This window comes from Antechinus flavipes, chromosome X (assembly GCF_016432865.1).
Source record: "Antechinus flavipes isolate AdamAnt ecotype Samford, QLD, Australia chromosome X, AdamAnt_v2, whole genome shotgun sequence".
Lineage (NCBI taxonomy): Eukaryota > Metazoa > Chordata > Mammalia > Dasyuromorphia > Dasyuridae > Antechinus > Antechinus flavipes.
The window spans coordinates 8,277,072-8,299,285 of record NC_067404.1 but is presented as its reverse complement, the minus strand read 5'-3'; the positions used below and the strand labels follow the sequence as shown (position 1 = coordinate 8,299,285).

The window sequence follows — 22,214 nt, the reverse complement described above, 5'->3', positions numbered from 1 at the left end:
TGCTCTGGTTGTAGCTACTTCTGTTTATTATAGATCAATTGGAACTGATTTGGATCCTCTCATTGTTGAACAGAGCCACGTCCATCAGAATTGATCATCAAGTAATATTGTTGTTGAATTATATAATGATCTCCTGGTTCTGCTTATTTAACTTATTGTCAGTTCATCTAAAACTCTCCAAACCTCTCTGTATTCATCCTGCGGGTCATTTCTTACAAATAATAATATTCCATAATATTCATACACCACAATTTACCCAGCCATTCTCCAACGGATGGGCATCCATTCAATTTCCAGTTTCTAGCCACTACAAACAGGGCTGCCACAAACATTTTTGCACATACGGGTCCCTTTCTCTTCTTTAGTATCTCTTTGGGATATAAACTCAATAGTAACACTGCTGGATCAAAGGGTATGCACAGTGTGTGTGATAACTTTTTGAGCATAGTTCCAAATTGTTCTCCAGAATGGTTGGATCTGTTCACAACTCTACCAACAATGCATCAGTGTCCCAGCCTTCCCCCATCCCCTCCAACATTCCACGTTATCTTTTCCTGTCATCTTAGCCAATCTGAGAGGTGTGTAGTGGTATCTCAGAGTTGTCTTAATGTGCATTTCTCTGACCAATAATGATTTAGAACACTTTATCATATGACTAGAAATAGTTTCAATTTCTTTGTCTGAAAATTGTTCATATCCTTTGACCATTTATCAACTGGAGAATGGTTTGATGTCTTATAAATTAAAGTCAATTCTCTATATATTTTGGAGATGAGGCCTTTATCAGAACCTTTAGCTGTAAAAATGTTTTCCTAGTTTATTGCTTCCCCTCTAATCCTGTTTGCATTAGTTTTATTTGTGCAAAAGCTTTTTAACTTAGTATAATCGAAATTTTCTATTTTGTGATCAATAATGACCTCTAATTCTTTTTTGGTCACAAATTCCTTCCTCCTCCACAAGTTGAAAGGGAAACTATCCTATGTTCTTCTAATTTATTTATAATCTCATTCTTTATGCCTAGATCATGGACCCATTTTGATCTTATCGGGGTGTACAGTGTTAAGTATGGGTCAATGCCTAGTTTTTGCCCTACTAATTTCCAATTTTCCCAGAAATTTTTGTCAAATAATGAATTCTTATCCCCAAAGCTGGGATCATTGGGTTTGTCAAATACTAGATTGCTATAGTTATTGACTATTTTGTCCTGTGACCCTAACCTATTCCACTGATCAACTAGTCTATTTCTTAGCTAATTCCAAATGGTTTTGGTGACCACTGCTTTATAATATAATTTTAGATAAGGTCCAGCTAGGCCACTTTCATTTGATTTTTTTTTCATTAGTTCCCTTAAAATTCTTGACTTTTTGTTCTGCTATATGAATTTTGTTGTTATTTTTTCTGAGGTCATTAAAAAGTTTCCTGGGAGTCAGATTGGTATAGCATTAAATAAATAGATTAGATAATATTGTCATCTTTATGATATTTGCTCGACCTATGCAGGAGCACTTAATATTTTTCCAATTGTTTAGATCTCCTCTGTTAATCTGAATAACCTATATTTTTGAAAGCATTCATCCATTTCATTTAAGTTATCAAATTTATCGGCATAAAGTTGAGCAAAGTAATACCTAATCATTTCTCTAATTTCCTCTTCATTAGTGGAAATTTCTCCCTTTTCATTTTTAAGACTAACAATTTGATTTTCCTCTTTCCTTTTTTTCTAATCAAATTTATCAAGGGTTTATCTATTTTATTGGTTTTTTCATAAAACCAACGCTTAGTTTTACTTATTAATTCAATAGTTTTTTTTACTTTCAATTTTATTGATCTCTCCTTTTATTTTTAGAATTTCAAGTTTAGTATTTAATTGGGGGGGTTAATTTGTTCTTTTTCTAGCTTTTTTAGTTGCAAGGCTAATTCATTGACTTTCTCTTTTTCTATTTTATGCAAGTAAGCCTCGAGAGATATAAAATTTCCCCTTATTAGCACCTTGATTGCATCCCACACATTTTTGTATGGTGTCTCATTATTGTCATTCTCTTGGGTTAAATTATTAATTGTGTCTATGATTTGCTGTTTCACCCAATCATTCTTTAGGATGAGATTATTTAGTTTCCAATTATTTTTTTGGTCTATTTCCCCTGGCTTTTTATTGAATATAATTTTCACTGCATCGTGATCTGAAAAAGATGCATTTACTATTTCTGCCTTTCTGCATTTGAATTTGAGGTCTTTATGTCCTAATATATGGTCAATTTTTGTATAGGTTCCATGAACTGCTGAGAAGAAAGTGTACTCCTTTCTGTCTCCATTTAGTTTTCTCCAAAGATCTCTCATATCTAATTTTTCTAGCATTCTATTTACCTCTTTAACTTGTTTCATGTTTATTTTGTGGTTTGATTTATCTAGTTCTGAGATTACAAGGTTGAGATCTCCCACTATTATAGTTTTGCTGTCGATTTCTTCTTGCAACTTTCTTAAATTCTCTTTTAGGAATTTAGATGCTATACTACTTGGTGCATGTATGTTTAGTATTGATGTTGCTTCATTATCTATGCTACCCTTTAGCAAGCTATAGTGTCCTTCCTTATCTCTTTTAATTAGATCAAGTTTTGCTTTTGCTTGATCTGAAATGCTTTTTTGATTTCACCTGAAGCATAGTAGATTCTGCACTAGCCTTTTACCTTTATTCTGTATGTATCTCCCTGCTTCAAGTGTGTTTCCTGTAAACAACATATTGTAGGATTCTGGCTTTTAACCCAGTCTGCTATCTGCCTCTGCTTTATGGGGGAGTTTACCCCATTCACATTACTAATTCTGTATTTCCTGCCATCTTGTTAACCCCCAGCTTATGCTTTTCTCCTTTGCTTCTCTTTTACCCCCCTCCCCAGTATTAAACCTGTGAGCACTACTTGCCTCACATGGCCCTCCCTTTTTAGGATCCCTCCCCCCACCTAGAGTTCCTCCCCTCTTCTTAACCCTTTTCCTCACAATTTCTGTATTCCCTTCCACTTAGCTTACTTCTTCCCTTTTCACTTTTCCCCTCCCACTTTTCAATGAGGTGGGAGAAGTTTCTCTGTAAATCAAATATGTCTAATATTTTTCTCTTTAAGCCAGTTCTGATGAGAGTAAGCTATACACTGTGTTCATGCCCCTCCCTTCTTTCTCTCAGCTATAAGAGGTTTCCTTTGCCTCTTCGTGAGATGTAGTACCTCCACTTTTTCCCTTTCTGGTACTAGTTCCTTTCCATCTCTAGATTCTTTTTCTATTATAACAGTAAAACCAAATTATACATGTATTCTTTATGTATACTCATAACAGAAATATAGTTCTTTTTATCTTTTTTATGTTTCTCTTGAATCCTATATTTGGAGATCAAACTTTTTGTTTAGTTCCAGTTTTTTCATCAGAAATAGATGGAATTCACCTATTTCATTGAATGTCCATCTTCTTCCCTGGAACAAAATGCTAAGTTTGGCTGGGTATGTTATTCTTGGCTGCATACCAAGCTCCTTAGCCTTTTGGAATATCAGATTCCAGGCCCTTCTATCCTTTGCTGTGGATGCTGCTAGACCCTGAGTAATCCTTATTGTGCTTCCTTGGTATTTGAATTTTTTCCTAGCTGCTTGTAGTATTTTTCCCTTGGTCTGATAGTTCTGGAATTTAGCCACAATATTTCTTGGAGTTTTGATTTTGGGATCTCTGTCAATAGGTGATTGATGAATTATTTCAATGTCTATTTTACCTTCTGTTTCTATACGGTCTGGGCAGTTCTCTTTGATGATTTCCTGAGAAATAGTGTCTAGGCTCTTTTTTCATCATGATTTTCAGGGAGTCCAATAATCCTTAGATTATCTCCCCTACATCTGTTTTTCAGGTCTGTTGTTATCTCAAGTACATATTTAACATTTTTTCTATTTTTTTCATTTTTTAAAATTTTGCCCGACTGATTCTTGGTGTCTCCTCAAGTCATTCATTTCCATTTGTTCAAATCTGATATTTAATGAATGATGTTCTTCATTTACTTTTAAAATTTCTTTTTGTAATTGTCCAACTGAGTTTTTAAATGAGTTGTTTTGTTCTATGGAATTTTTTTTCCATTTTGCCAGTTTTTTTAAAGAATTATTTTTTTTCCAATTCACAAATTCTGTTTTCCTTGGAATTGTTTACCTTTTCTAATTCACAAATTCTGTTTTCCTTGGAATTGTTTACATTTTTCAATTCACTAATTCTGTTTTAAGAGAATTGATTTCTTTTTCCACTCTATCTTTTAATAACTTACATGTCTTGTCCAGACCCTCTTGCAAAGCTTTCCTTTCCTTTTCCCATTTTTCTTCTAGCTCTCTTTTAAGATCCTTTTTAATTTCTTCTAGGAGAGCCTTATATGATGGAGATCAGGTCACATTTATCTTTGAATCTAGAGACAAAGTGTTTTTAGCCTCCTCAGGGTTGAAGTCTGCTCTCTTTCCATATAGAAGCTATCTATAGTTAGAACCCACTTAGTTTTTTTGCTCATTTTAAGAAAAGAAAAAGAAAAAAAAAAGCTACTGTCTGCTTATGGGGCAGTGGGGTATTTCCAAGCTGCCTCTACAGACAACAGGAAGCGGCAGTGAAGGGGCAGTGGGACGGCACCCACGGGCTGCGTTGGGATTAGCAGTTGTGCTTAAATTAGCGGCAGCAGTAAGGCAGTATCTGCACTGGGAACGGTGACTACGGCTGCACCCGGATCATGCGGAGTCATTCCAGTGTTGGGTGGGTGTGGCCAGGTCCCAAGAGACTCTAGCATTTTGGGGTTATAGTCTTTACCCCCTGTGTTTATAAGCCTCTCTGCTGATTTACTGGCTTGCTACCATGGCAAAGCAGCTCACACTGTGGTAAAGTTCTCCCCACAGGTTTTCCGCCAGTAGAGACCACACCCCCCGCCCCGCTCTGGTCTGCTCATTGTGAGCTGTTTCCCGAGCTCTCACCGCCTGCCTGAGTCTGCCCCTGGCCTACCCCCTGTTCTGTCCCGCACATGAGCAAGACAGACCTTTTCTGGTGAATTACAAGATTATCTTTGGTTGGTAATGTGTTGTACTCCCAATATTTGTGAGTTCTGACAGTCAAGCACTAATTCCGAGGCTGAACTTTGTTAAAAATTGATTGAGGGCAAAGGAGAGCCTAGGAAGACATGTGTGTCCTCTGTGCCATCTTGGCTCCGCCCCCACCCCCACCCCAGAAAAGGGACTTCTTGAACTCAGTTGTGCTGACAGCTATGAGGATGACGAATTTCTCCATAGATGATTACTGGGATCTTAATTAAGACCATTTTGATTTCACTGATATCCTCCCTTTCCAATCTCGGGGCCACTACATTCTGGACACCCACCGCTATACCAGTGACACTGGCCATCCAACAACACCTCCGAACAAATCTCGCCCTTCAGCCCTGCAATTTTATCCACTCGTGTCTTTTGGATCGGATTTACTGGAAGCAAAAATGCAATTGAGGCGGTTGGACACCAGGCCCCGTTGAATACAAAGGAGTGTGGTAGATTAGGTGGCAAGTGCTAGACACAAGAAAGAGTGAGAATATTTCCATGAACTAGTAAAGAACAAGAGACAGCTGAACAACAGCTGATTGCAATCAAGTTAAAACAGAGGGTGATGGCACTCCTGCTTGGCCGCCTTCCACAAAAACGATGCCTGCCCAGCCATTGATATCTCCACCTCATCACGCTGGATCGCATGGCAAGGGACTTCAGTTGTACCCTGGAGTACAAAACAATTGGATCTGGCCTTGTACATAGAGAGCAATCCCGATCCTCCGACATGGCCTTGTTTACGTCCCTGGCGTCCACCTCCAGTGCTTTCGGAAAGAAATATTTGCATACTGAGCTCTAAGCAAAGATCAGGAACCGTACTATGCCGCGTTGCTAGAAACTTAGAACCCCTCAACCTCTAGAGAATTCTGTGGCCGTGGCGTCCGTCAGCGCCTTCTCCCTGGTTTTCAAATGGAGGAATATTCTTGCTACGTTTGTCCCGGCACCACAGGGAATTCAGCTATGGCTTGATCTGCTGGACAGCTCCTAGCAAGTGCTGAAAGAGACTGAGTTATCGCCTTACAGAGGAGCCCTTTGGAAGAACCTTGGGAGAGGCGGCCTAGCCCCCTTGGAGCCAGAGCAGAAAGATCCCTGGGAAGCAGGGCCATACTCAGCAAAGGCAATGGATGAAGGGGTCGTGTCACTTGGCTCTTTCTGCCTTTACTGTATGTTTCCCCCGAGGATTGCCGTTTGCTCTTCATTCCCGAAGAGAGCCATGGCATCCAGGAGGTGACACCATAACTCCATGACACGAAAGTGAATTTGGATTGGAAGGAGGGAGGGAGGGAGGGCTGGGCAAGGTCAGCTGCTTCACTGTTCCCTCCAGCCCCAACTAGACTGAGAGCCAGCCCTTGCTGGCTGTGCCGGCAGCCAAACACAGGTCTCCTTTTCCTCCTCTGAATTGAATCCCCTAATAAACAATTACTGAAGCATGATCCTAGTCTTCCTATAGTTTGCATTTCACAAAAATCATGCAACCTCCCAGATTTCTCTAAGACATGGTCATGTTCCCACTGCTCCGAGGGAGTCCCCCCTCCCTCTCCCCCCCCCAGAGCGCAAGGACCCTCTCGGCACACGGCGGGTTCCTCAGAGGCGTGTTTATTGACCAGATGCATCACGCCTCACAGAGGCAGCCGCCCGGGCACCTGGGAGACAAGGACAGCCATCGGGGGGGGGGGGGGGCACAGGGGAGGCTCGGCGGGAGACGGGAAGGGGAGCGGCTCTGCGGGTTGGGACCGGGCGGCGGCGGCCGTGCCAAGGCCACATCTGCCTGACGGCAGCAGCCTCCGGGCCCAGGGAGGAGGGGGCGGGGAGCCCACACACCCAGAGTGCCAAGGGGTCAGGCCACCCGCAGCAGGGGCTGGGTCCTCCCCTCTGCCCTCTGCCCTGGGAGGCCGGCACGCCCGGAGGGCGGCACCCCCGTCTGGGGTAGAACGTGTCCGGGGGTGGCGGGCAGGCAGAGGAGCCCTCCCCCCCCCCACTGCCCAGCCAGACCAGGCCCTACTTACTCAGGGTCTGAGCGGGCAGCAGTCGGGCTGGGTCCTAGCGGACCATGCCTCAGCTGACCCGATGTCTGGTGGTCCTTGTGCCCCACAGAAAGGTGCTGCTTCTGGTCCAGCAGGGCTGCTTTCTCCTCTAGTTCTGGAACACACCCCAGCCCCTCCCTCCCCCCCACCCCCGCACCCTGGGCCCCGTGAGGAACAAGCCCGAGCTGTCCTGGGGCTGCGTGTGTGCCCTGAAGGTGGGGACGCCCCTCTGGGTGGTTGCTATGTGTATTTGTGTGTGAAGTGTACTTTTATGTCTGGTGTGTATTTTTGTGTCTGGTGTGTGTACATTTCTGTGTAGTGTGTATTTGTGTGTCTGGTGCATGTGTATTTGTGCGTGGTGTGTATATTTGTGTGTCTATAGTGTGTTTAGTATGTGTGTTTATTTGTGAAGTGTATTTTTGTGTCTGTTGTAGATTTTTGTGTCTGGTGTGTGTAGATTTCTGAGTGATGTGTATTTGTGTATGGTATGTTTATTCCTGTGTCTATAATGCGTTTGGTAAGTATATTTGTGTGTGAAGTGTATTCTCTTTCCTGTTGTGCATCTTTGTGTCTAGTATGTGTGTGCATTTGTGCGTATTGTGTCTTTCTGTGTTTGTATTTGTGTGTGGTGTGTATGTGCATGTTTCTATAGTGTCTGGGGTATGTGTATTTGTGTATGATGTGTATTTTTATGTCTGCTGTAGATTTTGGGGTCTGATGTGTGTATTTCTATGTGGTGTGTATTTTTTGTCTGGCGTGTGTGCGTTTGTGTGTTTGTATTTGTGTGTGGTGTGTGTTTGGGCGGCTGGTATGTGTCTGTGTGTGGAGCTGTGTGTATTTGTATGTGGTGTATGTTTGTATGTCTGGTATTTGGATGTATTTGCATGTGGTGTGTGCTCATTTGTGAGTTGATGGACTATGCTGTATGCTTCTTTGTGGTGTGTATTTGTGTTTTGGGTGTGTGTGACATGAGTATTTTTATCTGGGATGTATATTGAAGTGTCTATTGTGTGTGTTATGTGTATTTCTGTGTCTCGTGTGTGTCTATATTGCAGTAAATGTATTTGTGTGTGTGTGTGTTGTAGGTGTGGATGGTGTATTTGTGTGTACTGTATATGGTATGTGTGTATTTTTATAGGGTGTGTGGTTTTTTAAATGTATGTATTTGTGTATGTGGTATGTACATTCACGCATCTATGGAGTGCATGAAATGTGTATTTGTGCACTGTGTGTATTTGTGTACGTATGCTCTGTGTGGTATGTGTATTTGTGTGTATGAAATGTAGGTGACACGTGTATGGTGTATAGAGTGTATGAAATCGAAATTGATGTGGAGGGTGTAGTTTGTGTATTGTTTGCATATGTATGTATATGTATTTGTGTGTGATATAAACATTTTTATGTGATGTATTTGAGTGTAATATGTGGATTCTCAGTGTATGTGGTGTATGTGACTGTTCTAAGTGGATTTGTGCACGTGTGTCTTCGGTAAAGTATATTTAGTGTTTGCCCGAGTGTGATGTGTGAATATGTATGTGTGTGATCTGCATATGCACACGTGTCAATTTGTGTGTGATATATGTGGTATGTGTTGAAATTGTGTGTATAAGTATATTGTGTATTTGTGTGGAGGTGTAAGCATTATTTTTCAGTATCGTATTTGTATATGTGTGAGTTTGGTGGATGGTGCGCCTGATGTACGTATTTGTGTGTCTGTGGTGTGTGTTATGAATACTTGTATGTGTATAATGTGTATAATGTATGTTTGTGTATATTGCATATTGTGTTGGGTATATATGGGTATATATTTATGGAGTTGTGGTTTGTGTGCTATTTGTATAAGAATGTATGTATATATTTGTATATGATGCACATATGAGTTTGATGGATATGTGTATTTGTACGGTGTGAGTGGTTTGTGGGTTATGTATTTGTATGATGTGAGTGGTTTGTGTGTTGTGTATTTGTATGGTAAGTGTGGTTTCTGCGATGTGTATTTGTATAATGAGAAAAGTTTGTGTGTTGTATATTGTGTGTTTGTATGTAATTGTATGGTGTGAGTTATGTATTTGTGTGCTATGTGTGGTTTCTGTGATGTGTATTTGTATAATGTGAAAGGTTTGTGTGTAGTTGTGTATTTGTATGCTATGTGTGGTTCGTGTGTTATGTATTTGTGTGGTGTGAGTGGTTTGTATGTTGTGTATTTGTATGGTGTGTGTGGTTCATGTGTTGTGTAATTGTATGGTGTGAGTGGTTTGTGAGTTGTGTATTTGTATGCTAGGTGTGGTTCGTGTGTTGTGTAATTGTATGCTGTGAGTGGCTTGTGCGTTGTGTATTTGTACGGTGTGAGTGGTTTGTGAGTTGTGTATTTGTATGGTGTGAGTGGTTTGTGCATTGTGTAATTGTATGGTGTAAGTGGTTTGTGAATTGTGTATTTGTACGGTGTGAGTGGTTTGTGAGTTGTGTATTTGTATGCTATGTGTGGTTCATGCGTTGTGTAATTGTATGGTGTGAGTGGTTTGTGTGTTGTGTATTTGTGTGCTATGTGTGGTTTCTGTGATGTGTATTTGTATAATGTGAAAGGTTTGTGTGTTGTATATTTGTATGATGTGAATGGTTTGTGAGTTGTGTATTTGTATGCTATGTGTAGTTCGTGTGTTGTGTAATTGTATGGTGTGAGTGGTTTGTGTGTTGTGTATTTGTATGGTGTGTGTGTGGTTCATATGTTGTGTAATTGTATTGTGTGAGTGGTTTGTGTGTTGTGTATTTGTGTGCTATGTGTGGTTTCTGTGATGTGTATTTGTATAATGTGAAAGGTTTGTGTGTTGTATATTTGTACGATGTGAGTGGTTTGTGAGTTGTGTATTTGTATGCTATGTGTGGTTCGTGCGTTGTGTAATTGTATGGTGTGAGTGGTTTGTGTGTTGTGTATTTGTATGGTGTGTGTGGTTCATGTGTTGTGTAATTGTATGGTGTGAGTGGTTTGTGTGTTGTTTATTTGTGTGCTATGTGTGGTTTCTGTGATGTGTATTTGTATAATGTGAAAGGTTTGTGTGTTGTATATTTGTACGATGTGAATGGTTTGTGAGTTGTGTATTTGTATGCTATGTGTAGTTCGTGTGTTGTGTAATTGTATGGTGTGAGTGGTTTGTGTGTTGTGTATTTGTATGGTGTGTGTGTGGTTCATATGTTGTGTAATTGTATTGTGTGAGTGGTTTGTGTGTTGTGTATTTGTGTGCTATGTGTGGTTTCTGTGATGTGTATTTGTATAATGTGAAAGGTTTGTGTGTTGTATATTTGTACGATGTGAGTGGTTTGTGAGTTGTGTATTTGTATGCTATGTGTGGTTCGTGCGTTGTGTAATTGTATGGTGTGAGTGGTTTGTGTGTTGTGTATTTGTATGGTGTGTGTGGTTCATGTGTTGTGTAATTGTATGGTGTGAGTGGTTTGTGTGTTGTGTATTTGTGTGCTATGTGTGGTTTCTGTGATGTGTATTTGTATAATGTGAAAGGTTTGTGTGTTGTATATTTGTATGATGTGAATGGTTTGTGAGTTGTGTATTTGTATGCTATGTGTAGTTCGTGTGTTGTGTAATTGTATGGTGTGAGTGGTTTGTGTGTTGTGTATTTGTATGGTGTGTGTGTGGTTCATATGTTGTGTAATTGTATTGTGTGAGTGGTTTGTGTGTTGTGTATTTGTGTGCTATGTGTGGTTTCTGTGATGTGTATTTGTATAATGTGAAAGGTTTGTGTGTTGTATATTTGTACGATGTGAGTGGTTTGTGAGTTGTGTATTTGTATGCTATGTGTGCTTTGTGTGTTGTGTAATTGTATGGTGTGAGTGGTTTGTGTGTTGTGTATTTGTGTGCTATGTGTTTTTTCTGTGATGTGTATTTGTATAATGTGAAAGGTTTGTGTGTTGTATATTTGTACGATGTGAGTGGTTTGTGAGTTGTGTATTTGTATGGTGTGAGTGGTTTGTGAGTTGTGTATTTGTGTGGTGTGAGTGGTTTGTGAGTTGTGTATTTGTGTGGTGTGAGTGGTTTGTGCATTGTGTAATTGTATGCTGTGAGTGGTTTGTGAGTTGTATATTTGTATGCTATGTGTGGTTTGTGTGTTGTATATTTGTGTGGTGTGAGTGGTTTGTGCGTTGTGTATTTGTGTGCTATGTGTGGTTTCTGTGATGTGTATTTGTATAATGTGAAAGGTTTGTGTGTTGTGTATTTGTACGATGTGAGTGGTTTTTGAGTTGTGTATTTGTATGCTATGTGTGCTTCGTGTGTTGTGTAATTGTATGGTGTGAGTGGTTTGTGCATTGTGTAATTGTATGGTGTGAGTGGTTTGTGTGTTGTGTAACTGTATGCTGTGAGTGGTTTGTGAGTTGTGTATTTGTATGCTATGTGTGCTTTGTGTGTTGTGTAATTGTATGGTGTGAGTGGTTTGTGTGTTGTGTATTTGTGTGCTATGTGTTTTTTCTGTGATGTGTATTTGTATAATGTGAAAGGTTTGTGTGTTGTATATTTGTACGATGTGAGTGGTTTGTGCGTTGTGTATTTGTATGCTATGTATGGTTCGTGTGTTGTATATTTGTGTGGTGTGAGTGGTTTGTGCATTGTGTAATTGTGTGGTGTGAGTGGTTTGTGTGTTGTGTATTTGTGTGCTATGTGTGGTTTCTGTGATGTGTATTTGTATAATGTGAAAGGTTTGTGTGTTGTATATTTGCACGATGTGAATGGTTTGTGAGTTGTGTATTTGTATGGTGTGAGTGGTTTGTGTGTTGTGTATTTGTGTGCTATGTGTGGTTTCTGTGATGTGGATTTGTATAATGTGAAAGGTTTGTGTGTTGTATATTTGCACGATGTGAATGGTTTGTGAGTTGTGTATTTGTATGGTGTGAGTGGTTTGTGTGTTGTGTATTTGTGTGCTATGTGTGGTTTCTGTGATGTGGATTTGTATAATGTGAAAGGTTTGTGTGTTGTATATTTGCACGATGTGAATGGTTTGTGAGTTGTGTATTTGTATGCTATGTGTGCTTCGTGTGTTGTGTAATTGTATGGTGTGAGTGGTTTGTGTGTTGTGTATTTGTGTGCTATGTGTGGTTTCTGTGATGTGGATTTGTATAATGTGAAAGGTTTGTGTGTTGTATATTTGTACGATGTGAGTGGTTTGTGCGTTGTGTAATTGTATGGTGTGAGTGGTTTGTGTGTTGTGTATTTGTGTGCTATGTGTGGTTTCTGTGATGTGGATTTGTATAATGTGAAAGGTTTGTGTGTTGTATATTTGTACGATGTGAGTGGTTTGTGAGTTGTGTATTTGTATGGTGTGAGTGGTTTGTGTGTTGTGTATTTGTGTGCTATGTGTGGTTTCTGTGATGTGGATTTGTATAATGTGAAAGGTTTGTGTGTTGTATATTTGCACGATGTGAATGGTTTGTGAGTTGTGTATTTGTATGGTGTGAGTGGTTTGTGTGTTGTGTATTTGTGTGCTATGTGTGGTTTCTGTGATGTGGATTTGTATAATGTGAAAGGTTTGTGTGTTGTATATTTGCACGATGTGAATGGTTTGTGAGTTGTGTATTTGTATGGTGTGAGTGGTTTGTGTGTTGTGTATTTGTGTGCTATGTGTGGTTTCTGTGATGTGGATTTGTATAATGTGAAAGGTTTGTGTGTTGTATATTTGTACGATGTGAGTGGTTTGTGCGTTGTGTAATTGTATGCTATGTGTGGTTCGTGTGTTGTGTAATTATATGGTGTGAGTGGTTTGTAAGTTGTGTATTTGTACGGTGTGAGTTATGCTATGCGCGGTTCGTGTGTTGTGTATTTGTGTGGTGAGTGGTTTGTGTGCTATATGTTTATTTGATGTGAGCGCTTTGTGTGCTGTGTGTGTATGACTCCCACCGGCCTGTCAGGGAGCCACCACTCCCCGGCCCCCGTGAGCCTCAGTTTCCCCCTCTGTAACAGGGCAGCCTTCTAGTCAGTGGACTCTCTGGCCTCCTCCCGCTCTGAGTCCAGCTCCTTTGGCCCCAACTGACGAGGAGCTGGGGCGGGGGGTGAGGGGGGGGACGATTTCTTGCCCCTTGGCTCCCACCCCGCTGAGCATCACTAGGGCAGAACGTGCCCCCTGCCCCGTTCCCTCCTTCCTGTGGGCCCGGTAAGGGCCCGGGGAGTCGGCGGGCCCGGCCGGGGGTCCCTGCGGTGACGGCCGGGGTGGTCGAGTTCTCTGCCCCCCCGAGGCCCCTGCAGGGTGAGAAAGCCTCCGTGTGTCCTCTGTTTTCCCTGGAAGCTGCCCCCGAACCGCGGGGCCGGCCCTTTGGGCCAGACCCAAACAAGGAGCTTCTTACCCCCCAGGGCACTTATTGGGGCCGGGTCTCGCGCTCCCGTCGCACCGCAGTCTCCCCCACAACTTCCCCGGCTCTGCGGGGCCCTGGGGCAGGCAGAGGGGGTGCCCCTGGGGCTGCTGGGAAACTGCAGCCCTCAGGCAGGGAGCCAGCCAGGGCAGGGGGAGCCTTCGGGGCCCCGCTGCGCCCGAGCCCGCCGGTACAGTCTGGGCCGGGACAGCCCGGGAGCCCCCGCCCCGTCTCCCACCCGCTTTCTTCAGGCCTAACTCAGAGGGGCTCCCAGGACGGACCCGCTGGGCTGGAGACCCCCACGTTCCTGTGGGCCTTCCCCCCTCCCCCTTCCCAGAGCCCAGGGGTCTCCCTCCTCTCTGTGAAGGCGGAAGCTGGGGCAGTGACTCAGAGTGGGGCTTCCCACCCCAAATGAGCCCCTGCCCCTGCCACATCCCCACATTCACCACCTGAGGGGGCCCCCCATTTGCCTGTGAAGGAGGAAGCAGGGGCAGTGAGTCTAGACCAGGCCTTCCTGGCCCAAAGGCTCCTTGAATTCTCCACATCCCCAAGTTCCGCACCCCAGGGGAACATCCCCTGCACCCTGGTGGGGGGGATCTCTCGGGGGATCAGGGGTGGGCACCTGGAGATTAGGCGACAAGAGACAGCAGCAGGGGACAGTAGGGGACAGGAATATCAAGGGGCGGAGACCAAGGGGCCCAGGAGAAGAAAGGCAGGAGGCAGGAAGATGGAGGGGGCCCCACCAGGTTGTGGTGGGGTTGGGGGCAGGGGGGGAGAAGAGAGAAGGACAAAAGAACAAAGGCCATTTCAACAGAGAAAGTTCTTTAATTTTCATGAGGGTGAAAGAAAGCTCTTTTAATTTTGGAGGAAAAGATGAAGTGCAACAGGATAATGTTTAAAAGAATAGGTCCTTCCCAGAAAGATAAGGGGAGAGAGATAGGAAAAGGTGGCAGTCTCCTGCTCTCCTCCAATCTATAGGACAATCGCTGTTGAAGGGAGCCTTTAGGCCGAAGGGGGAGGGGAGAGAGAAGGGCCAAAGGGGAACGTCAAAGGGAAAGGGGGGAATGATGAAATAGATGAAGGGGACGAGGCCAGAGTTTATAAAGGTGTGCTCCAGCCCTTGGACGTCCCCCACTACACGTCCCCTGTGGTGGTCAGGGCAGAAGGGACATCTTCGGTTCTTCCATCTTCTTCTTGTCCTCCTTCTTGTTCTTCTAGGCCATTGGCAAGTTGGTGGGGACTTAGGGACACGGGTGGAGGGCAAGATTTGTCACTGCCCTCAGCTGCTGCTGCCTCCTGGGGTTCTTCAGCCACAGACTGGGAGGAGGCCCCGACGAGCGCCCCGGAGCTTCGATCTTCCGTTCCAGCCAGAGCTGCCAGCAGGCTTTCAGGGAGGGCTCGGTATCTTCTCGCATGGGCCATTGAGCGAGGGCCCCGATGTCTGTCCGTGAAAGTCTGGGACCGCCTCGCTTGGAGAGATATTCCCATTCTCCCGTCGCCGGCTCCGATAAAGGCTCCCTGTTGACTCTCTAGGTATGGCTGAGGATGACGGGCGTACACCATTGCCTGTGGCCTAGCTCCCGGTCTTCCATCCCGACCTGCACCGAAAACCGTCACAAACAAATTAGGAATGGCCCGGACTACCCTCGCATGGATCATAGGCTGGGGAGGGCCTCTTCCCCGCCCATGCCCAGCAAAGGGGACGCGGACTCCTTCTGCTTGGATTTGTGGCATTTGGGGACGGGCCCCTAGTGATGCCCGGGGTCTAAATTTTCCGTCCGCTGATCTCAGAGGAAAGTGCCCAGGCTTATAGGCCGAGGATGACAATCGGACCACACGGGTCATAGGCTGTTGCCACGGTTCCGAGTCTGTTGGCCCCACCCCACCCTGGCTGTTATTCCATGGCAACCCTTTTTCATCAACTACCTAGGAGAATTGTGAGGTGGCGCCCCCCCGCTGCCACGGTTACCCCAAATGCCAGGAGATGTTCACAGAGATGGGCCTCAAGCCCCCCCAGCAGGGGGCTAATTTCTCCATCTAATTGGGGGGACCGGGGCTCCTCTCCCCCAAAACATGACACAACACAATTAATAAAGGTCAGAAAGTACACGCACACCGCCATCCCCGCTTGTGGAAGTGCCCACTGGTGGGAGCTTGATCGCGGCCCCCGCACTGGGTTGTGGGCAGGGTTAGGAGTGTTGGGAACGGGCCCAGGCTCTCCCATGCCCCCCTCCCAGCCGGGCACTCCCCAGGATGGGGAGGCACCGGCACGGGGCCTGGCGCCCGGGCAGGGCCGCTCACCTGCATGTTGTTACGTCTGAGGAGTCCTTCCGCATCGGGCCTGACTGTGACCGGCTGCTCCAGCCATGGCCTAGAGGCCCCTCTCCCCATGTCCCGCTCCCCCGGGCTGGCAGCACCTCCCTCAGGCCCAATTGCCCCCAACGGACCCCCACATGCTGGGGCTCGGCTCCCTGGGAGGGAATCTCTGACACCGGCTGTCCTGCACCAGCCGAGCACCAGCAGGCCTGGGGGAGGGCAGACGGGCCGGGGCCACATCCACAAGTGGGCCCAACAACCTTCCAATGAAGGGGGAGGATGAGGGCTGGGGCCCCACGGCCCGTCCAGCTCTCAGGGAGGAACGGCCGGCGGCAGGGGGAGAGCAGGCACCGAGGCAAGCCCCAGCCGGCTCCCGGAGAGGGAGGCCGGGCCGGGCCAGGGAAGGCGGTCGGAGGCAGCCAGGGCAGGCCTTGCTTGGAAATGCCCCAGCAACCAAAGGGAGAGTCGGGGGGGGGGGGCGAGACCTGGGGAGGAGGGGGAGGGCCATGCTGGTTGGGGGCAGAGGAGGCGGCTGGGAGCCATGCTGCTGCATGTGCCCTTTGGCCCCGGCCTCCGTCCCCTCCAGCCCCGGCCTGCTGCCCCTCCGGCCCCGGCCTCCTTCCCCTCCGGCCCCGGCCTGCTGTCCCTCCGGCCCTGGCCTCCTTTGGGAGAAATGACCAGGTCTGAGGAGACGGCCTCTGAGGCGCCCTCAGAGACGGGCCATGGCCCATGTGACCTCTAACCTCCTTTCCAGCGTTTCCCCAAGAAGGGGAAGCTGGCCAAGCCTGCTAGCTGCAGGTTGATGGGCCTGACTTGGAGCTCCCGAAAACCCCTCCAGGGAGCCCTGAGTCCCCTCTGTTGCCTCAGGGGGGTCCCCCGGCCCTTCTCAGCCACTCCCCGATGGCACTCACTTGGCCCCACTGCCCAGCGGCCTCTACTGGCACCCTCGGGGGGGGCTAATGCCCTGGGCTAATCCAGTTGCCCCCAGTGCTCCCTTCTCCCCCATCCTCCAGAGGACAGCAGCCCCACATTGTGCCCCCCAGGGGTGCACCCCAACTGTGTGAAGGACAAGGCGGGGGCAGTGAGTCTAGAACATGGCTCTCCACCGCAAATGAACCCTCGGATGTCTCCGTCCCCGAGGTCTGCACTCGATAATGGCTCCATATCCCTGGTGCTGAACTTGGGGACGTGGATATTCCAAAGGGCTCGTTCGGGGCTGGAAGGACTGGGCTGTAATCACTGCCCCTAACTTGTCCTGAACATAGTAGGCGTGAGGCCCTGGAGGGCAGAAGCCGGGGATCTGGGTAATCCAGGGGCTCAGTTGGGGTGGGAATCTCTGGTCTCTACTTGCTGCCCCCAGCTTGTCTTTCCCACCGTCGGATAAAGACCCCTGGAGAGCGGAACTTGGGGTTATAGACCATCCAAGGGTTCATTTGGGGTTGGAATCTTTGGTTCTCTATTCACCGCCCCCAACTTCTCCTTCACACAGGTGGGGTGGAGACCCCTGGGAGGCAGAGCTTGGGGATGTGGATTTTCCATAGGTTCATTGGTTTTGAAAAACCATGGTTTGGACTCACTGCCCCACCCTTGTCCTTCCAAATGTTGGGGTGGAGACCTTTGGGTGCAGAACTTGGAGATGTGGATGATCCAGGGGCTTATTTGCGGTGGGAATCCTTGGTCTCTATTCACTGCCCCCAGCTTTTCCTTCACACGATTGGACCCCTGGGGTGCAGAACTTGGGGATGTGGGTAAACTCACTGGGGGTGGGAAGCACAGGGCTGTATTCACTGCCCCAGCTTCCTCCTTCACAGAATAAGGGGGAGATCCTTGGGATGCACAAAGTGGGAATGTAGCTGGAAGAAAGGCCGATTGAGGGCGGGAAGGCATAGTGTAGACACAATCCCCCCCCCCGCTTTCAACTTCACAGATAATGGGGGATGTCCCTGGAGTGCAGAACTTGGGATATGGATAATCCAAGGGTTCATTGGGGGTGGGAAGCGCGGGGCTGTATTCACAATTTCTGGAGAAACTTTCGGTCTGGTGACTCAAGACCCCAAGCCTCCTTGGAAAAATCCTGGAGGATTTTCCTAAATCTAGGTGCCGAGTGAAGACCGGGGGCCGGAATGGACCCCTGCTTCTGGGTGTGGATTGCGATGGGGAGTCTCATCGGTCTAGGGGCAGGGCTGCTGGGGGCCATTGGAATGGGCCCCATCCTTGCTTCCTTCCTGTAGCGGGGAGACTTTCTGCATGGACAGGCTGCAGAGGCCAAGACAGACCCATCTGTGAGCCAGGAAAAGGAAGGCCCTCTTCCCTGGAGCCAAAGTGGAACCGGGTCAATACGCCCAATAGTAGGTCCTAGATGGCCCCGAGAGCCCTGCGGGGACCTAGCAGCGGCCTTGGAGTTAGGGCCTGTGCCAGTTACTGTCCCCCTTGCACGGGGGGAAAAGAACTGAGGCACGGAGAGGTCGGTATGGCCGGCTCCTGTGTTCCAGTGTCTGTCAGGCACCGGAAGTTCATGGATGGCGGAGCCAGAACAGATTTGGAGGAGCCCGAGTCCCGCTTAGGACAGATGGGCGGGGCTGGGGGCCGAGATACGGGACTTGCCAAGTCCCAGATCTTCCGCTTTCCAAGCCACGGCATTCTGATTCCTTCAGCTCGGCCTATATCGTAGAAGGGGCAGCAGGCGCCCTAACGAAGGAAGCTCAGGGTCAGTCTGAGCATTCTCTGCCACCTGAGGCCTGGGAAGAGTTCTCCTGACCCTTCCCAGCCTCCTCTTCCAGGTCACTCTGCCCAGAACTAACCCTCCCTTCACAAGATGCCCAGGCCTGGCCTTGGGCAGGAAGCTCTGGCTAGGGCTCTTCAGCAGGCCAGCAGATCAGCTTCCAGCCAGCTAAAAGGCATCCTGAGATCTCCCTGGTGAAAGCTCCTCTTCTTACAGAACAGGAGACTGAGGCCCACAGTGAGCAGCAGAGCAGGATTGGAGGCCACCTCCTGTGACTCCAGAGCCATCATCCTGTCTGCTCTGCTCTGCCTCTCCCGGCCTCCAGAACCGAGGCCGGAACACAGGGAGGAAGCTAAGGATCACCCCTGTGATCCTCGCTGCCGCCCCGACAGCCCAGACACATCTAGCCGACAGATGAGGAAAGCTGGGCTCAGGATCTGTTCCTGTTCCGTGGATGGCAGGGGTTTGCATCCCAGGCTTCAGTGGCCCTAGAATGGAAGGGCCTCGTTCCCTCTTGGTGACCCAGCTCCCAGGCCGTCTGGGCCTCCACGCGGGGAGGAGAGGCTGCGTCGCCAGGGACTTTCTCGCCGGGACATGGGGAACCTCTATCGTGGGCGGAGGAACTGTCTGTAACAACTTTCGCATCCCCTAAAAAGGAGGCCCCTGAGAAGCAGGGCTGCACTGGCTGCAAGGAGATGGGCCACAGGCACTGTCTTCCCACACTCTCAGCTCCTCCCTTTTCATCAGCCTCTTGCTCAGAGATGCAGGATGCCCCCAACCCCCGGTCTTGGGAGCACAGCCACCTCTCCGGTGCCCTCTGCACACGCGGGTGGTCCCGGGCCCACGCCGCACAAACGGACCCACGGGCAGCCACACCTGTGCGCACGCCGGGCACGAGAATGTGAGGTGTCCGCCCTCCACGGCTGGGATGCAGAGAGGGCACCGACAGGTGTCTGAGACCACCTTGAACAGCCGAGCCCACTCCTCCCAGGCGCCCTTGGGAGAATCAAACATTAGCCAGTCCTGGCTGCGGGAATTTACACACCCCAAAAGCTAGATTGGTAAAAGAAGTTTATTATGGGGATTGGAAGCAAGGTTAGAGTCTGCTTAGGGGAATAGGCCAGGGTAGAGAGAGGCGGCCACTGGAAACAGGGTTCCGGGGGGCAGAAGCTCTTTTTTTTTTTTTTTTGTTGATGTTTGCTTGCGGCAGAAGCTCCTTGGCTGCCAACAGTAGGCCTGCCATGTTTGGAACCTCTGCAAAGAAAGGATTTATATAATGATTTTATTTTATAATGAGAGATTTAGCTAGAGGGCCCGTGGGTGGAGTCCCAAGTTGGCTCAGATCCCACGGGGGCTGGGAGAGCCCAAGTTGGCTGAGATCTGGAGGGGACCTGGACAGGCCCAGATCTATTGGAATTCAAAGGATGCTTTTGACCAGGATTTGGGACTCAAAGGTCCTGGCTTCCAGAGTTGATAAAGCATCAGCCAGGAGGGGCTGGGAGTAATCTCAATCAGAAAGGATCACAAATCAGTTTCTTAAAGGGACCACACCCACTTCACAGGGACTTGGCTCGGGTCACCAGGGGGAGACAGTTCCAGGCCAGGTCTTCATACACAAAACCCACTGCACCTCGTGACCAGCGATCTAGCTCTTCCCGCTGGCCTAGACTTCAAGATCTCCGAAGGCAGGACTGGGGCCCTCATGAAAAGGGAGTGGGAAAAGGGAGTGCTGAATGTGAATGAAGGGGGAAAGACAGGAAGCAAAGGCCGGGTCCGCCAACTTTCTCCCTACGGGCGACGCCTGGGGGTGAGGAGAGGAGGAAGAGACTTGGCTAAGTCTCTAGGTCTAGCGTCTTCAATTTCAACTCTGAAAGCCTCCGGGGCCTGCTGAGGCTCCGCCCAGGCCGGAGTGCCGGCGCCCCAGGGCGCCCCCTACGTCCCGGAGCTCATCCTCGGGGTGCTGTCCGCCAGTAGCCCCTAGAACCTTGCAAGTCGGAAGGATTCTACTCTCCCGACGAGGCCCAACCATAATTCTCTTGCGTTCCTATTCCAACCCCCTGCAGATTGGGGGAGGGGTGCGGGGGCAGACGGACAACAGGACTCCCAGCTCCGACCCGCTCGATCTCTGACCCGGCTGGCTGCGGTTCGGGCCGCCTTTCGGGCATCTCTCCACTCCTCCCCCTGCGAGGATCCCCCCTCCCCGTGGATCAGAGGGTCAGGTTCCAGAACTGGCTTCTAACCACCTGGCATCTAGGACAGATCATTCGATAGGCCTTATGAGGCACTTGCTGCATGCCGGCCCCGCGCTGGCCGCTGATACAGATACGCTCGCAAGGGAGCGGGTCCCGCCGCCTCCCCGGCCGCTGGGGAGCACCGAACCGTGGCCCGGCTGAGAACGGCCTCCCGCCAAGGAAAGGGAGGCTGAAGGCGGACATCCGGGTTCTCCACAGGGGGACGTGGCAGAAGGCTGGGGGCGGGGGGACGCCGACAGCTCCCCGTTTCCCGGATCGTACCCGGATTTGTCCGGATAGTCCAGTCCCGCGTCCCCGCAGCCCTAGCGGTGTGTCTGGACCTGCGCATGCGCAACGGGCGTGCAAGGGGCCGGGGAGGGGTAGCTTCTGTATTACGGGTATGGGGGAGGATTGATTTACACAGCAGAGGGAGGAGCGGGGGAGGGACTTGGTGCCTTCTCCGAGGACCGGGGCTCGGGGAGCTCCCGATGCGTCCCGGCTTGTGGAGCGGCCTTTGGGCCCAGGTGTCCGGGAGAGAGGGCGGGACCGGGCGGGACCGGGCGGGCCCACACCCTCCTAGACTTGAGGCCGGGTGCCTGAAGGCCCAACTTTCTGGGGGACTTTGGGTTAGTGCGGGCGGCCCCGGGCCGCGGCCGGAAACCCAACGCTGGGTGGTCTCGGCAGGGAGAGGAACCGGCGGCCACCGCCCCCCCACCCCATGGAGTGAGAGAAGGGAAGGGGAGCGCCCCCGGCGCCCAAAAGGCGTGTAAGGGAAGGAGAGGGGGACACATTCCACCCCCCAGAGGTAGAGGGGACCCACCAGCCTAGACCTTGGCACACTTGGCCCGCGGCAGCCTTCCCCGGGAGGGGGGAGGGATACGGCCCAGAGGGGCTGCGGATGCTCCCCAAAAGGAGCGGTGGGAGACTGAGGTACACGAAGCGGAGCCGGCCCCAAAAGGCGCCTAATGGCCTCGAATTCCCCAGGAAACAGGCAACGCTTCAGCTCGTAGGGATCCCCTTCTCTCCCGGGACAAAGGCAGGAAAGGGGGAAGCAAGAGGAAGAGCGTCCCTCAGAGGAATAACTCAGCCCGCTCAGTAATAATTCGGGCCCCCCCCCCGGAGTAATAATTCAGGCCCCTCCTTCCGGAGTAATATTTCAAGTGCCCCCCCAGTAATGTTTCAGTTGCCCCCTCCGAAGTAACACTTCAGGCCCCCCCTCCGGAGTAATCCTTCAGGCTCCACCTCTGCAGTAATACTTCAGGCCCCCCCACTTTAGGAGTAATACTTCAGGCCGCCCCCTCCGGAGTAATACTTCAGGCCCCCCCTCCGGAGTAATCCTTCAGGCTCCACCTCTGCAGTAATACTTCAGGCCCCCCCACTTTAGGAGTAATACTTCAGGCCCCCCCTCCGGAGTAATCCTTCAGGCTCCACCTCTGCAGTAATACTTCAGGCCCCCCCACTTTAGGAGTAATACTTCAGGCCCCCCCTCCGG

General features: G+C 48.9%; 1 long non-coding RNA gene across 2 annotated transcripts in view; it reads right to left on the bottom strand.

Annotated features, from left to right (window-relative positions):
- Window positions 1-6,664: 6,664 nt before the first annotated feature.
- Window positions 6,665-22,214, bottom strand: part of LOC127542960 (uncharacterized) — a 45,287-nt gene continuing 29,737 nt past the window's right edge. For both annotated transcript variants that reach the window (XR_007948941.1, XR_007948934.1), the window contains exon 9: window positions 6,665-6,727. This is a non-coding gene — a long non-coding RNA (uncharacterized LOC127542960). The remainder of the gene's footprint in view (window positions 6,728-22,214) is intronic.